At 38.5% G+C, this 2870-nt stretch overlaps 1 long non-coding RNA gene across 1 annotated transcript; it reads left to right on the top strand.

The window, feature by feature from the left end:
- Positions 1-1472: 1472 nt before the first annotated feature.
- Positions 1473-2412, top strand: LOC129777851 (uncharacterized). Its single transcript, XR_008743308.1, has 3 exons — positions 1473-1523; positions 1583-2008; positions 2065-2412. It is a non-coding gene; the product is annotated as an uncharacterized LOC129777851 (long non-coding RNA).
- Positions 2413-2870: the final 458 nt, after the last annotated feature.

The raw sequence follows: 2870 nt of genomic DNA on the forward strand, positions 1-2870 counted from the left end.
ATCGAAATACAAGGGGAGATATTAGGGGTATATTTTTCTTCTTTTTCTTTACGCTTATGAATTAAGTACTCAATCCGGTGAATGTTTATTTATTTTTATTTGTACCACATCTCTTTCCTACACTAACAACGACCGTAACGCTGTTACCTATTCACGATCAAGGCGCCTCTATATATACCAGGTGAAACAATCATATGAAATGCACTTTCAGCCATATTGGAATTGCTGTCGGTATTGTTTACAAACAGCATCAGAACGCTGCCGGCGGCTCTCTACAAACTGCTGCGACGCTTATTCGAACGATGCCCACTTTGTTCGGCTTTCGCGAATTTATGTGAAAAAGACGGGATGATTTTGTAGAATTTCATTCTCATCCAGTTCATCCACTACTCTCGCATGTGAAAATGCGAAAATGGCGTATCCTAGCAATAACAAAACAAACAACCCCCGCTCCACAAACCGTAATACCCTTCTCATTGAAGTGATGATGTTGCTTCACCTGTTATACATTTATACAAGCGCCTTGTTCACGATGATGACGATTACCCACAATCCAATCGACGAAAAAAACATCGACCTAACAACGACCGTAACGCTGTTACCTATTCACGATGACGACGATTACCCAGCAAACATTAAGTCGTATGAATAGCTATAATTGGAGGCGATATACATACAACCAAGACACATTTGTATGATATATGATGCAGATAACTAGCATATACACACAAAAGTGGAGGCGATATACGTATATGCCATATTTTGTACGCATATAAAGCCGTATATAACGATATGCGATGCTTTTTGGACTGATATGCGATTTGATACGACAACGTTACCACTCAATCCATCGATGACATGGAAAATCGTGTTTTTTGCATTTTATGCGATTTTAGATATATATGATCGATATTTTGATTGATATTTTATGCGATTGTGATTTGATACGAAATTATATGTGACTTATCATGTGCAAAGTTATACGATTTAATGTTTGCTGGGTAGGTATCGACATCTGGATACGGCATTAGTTTGTATGAGGCAAACTATTCTCTATCATATTAGTCGGCCCGAATCAGTTTATATTTGCTAAAATTTGTATGAAATTTTTTTCTGGCATAATTTTTTCTACTTAAAGTACGTTGTCATGACCCTAATTTGAATTATTTTCTATAGACGTTCAGATATTCTCAAAAAAACTTGTCATTATAATATAAAATTATCTCAAAACATATTTTTTATGACGTTTTTTCACCACTTGCAGGCAATGGTGATTTTCACTTACATAGAGTACTAATTTGATTAAGGAAAAATCATGTTCATTCATAATTTTCATTTTAAAAGTGTATTGATTCCTTCTGCAAATCCATACTGTTATGCCTATTCCCCAATATCGTCAACGCGGATAGTTCGTTAGTCGAAAATACTGAATAATTAAACAAACCAAATGGAATCACTGGTGGTTCTTTTTTCCACTCCGCTAAACTGTCATCTCAAACAAAAAAAAATGGATCATACAACTGGTGAGTATGGAATATATTTCGGCTTTTTAATTATTAATTATTTTATCTTGTCTTATCAGCTATGAATACATTCGACTCGTTTGCTTCCATCAATCGGTAAATGAGAAAGATGATTTCTCCCATCACCACAGTGCGGATTTCCACTTCTATCACAGCAGCCAACAACATCCGTTTTCCTGCAGCAGTAACCACCAACCCCTGTTGGCAATGCCGTGGGACAGCATCAACAGCAGCAGCAGCAGAATTTGACCATGGTATGGTATTGCGAAGAACAGGTTCCGTGCTTCGCGCACATTCAAAAATCCTCTTCAGACACGAAAACTCAACGACAAGGAGGTATTTATCAACTTGCTCAGCTGAATTACCACCCCGGAGGAACCCGAATGCACTGATTCCGTTGTATAGTAGAATGAAAACAGGCGAGGTAAGCGAACGTAATCGCATGATATTTTAATGTTCGCATTTTTATCCGGATCATACAACTGGTGAGTAGGGAATTCATTTCTGCTTTTCACTTACTAATCATTTTATTTTGTTTCAGCTATGAATACATCCGACTCAATCAATCGACGAGTGAGAAAGATGATTTCCCTCATCACCACATTGCTTATTTCCACTTCTGTCACACCAGCCAACAGCATCAGCTTTCCCGCAGCAGTATCCTTTAAGACCAGGGTGCTATTCCGGGGAACAGCATCAACAGCAACAGTATCAGGACCTGGCCATCGATAGTATTTCGAGCAATTTTCCCCATCGGAGATCCCGTGCTTCACGCACATTGCAGAATCCTCCTCAGCCACATATCTGTGTCATCCAGGACAAGGAGGTATTCATCAATGTACTCAGTCGGATTTGAATCGTCAATCCAGACAACCCGGATGCACCGATTCCATTTTATATACATTATTTTTATTATACATGGATTTTTATTATTTTTTTCAATAAAATGGTTAAAATCGATCGATATATTTCCTTTTCATTTTCAATAACAAACCAATACAAACAAGCAGCAAGCAGTGTTGGAAGCAGCGCTGCAAGCAGGTCGACGCCTTGCACATGTTGGCGAAAAAGTGGCGTCAAGTTGTTCGATGAATGCATATGAAAGGTCGATAACTCGATTGCAAGGTGGCAGCATTTGAGGTCGATTGTTGACATTTCATCGACCCGATCTTGGCAGGCAAAACGGAATGTGGGTATCGAATAACAAACTGCTGAAAAGTATTCGATTAGCTGATGAACGATTAATTTAAAAAATCGGGGATCACTATCTGTACCTTTCACACGAAGGTGTAAAATAGTCATACGTGATACGAGGCGAAACAACGGTTGAAACACCACCATTTTCAC

Source organism: Toxorhynchites rutilus, chromosome 1 (genome assembly GCF_029784135.1).
Source record: "Toxorhynchites rutilus septentrionalis strain SRP chromosome 1, ASM2978413v1, whole genome shotgun sequence".
NCBI lineage: Eukaryota > Metazoa > Arthropoda > Insecta > Diptera > Culicidae > Toxorhynchites > Toxorhynchites rutilus.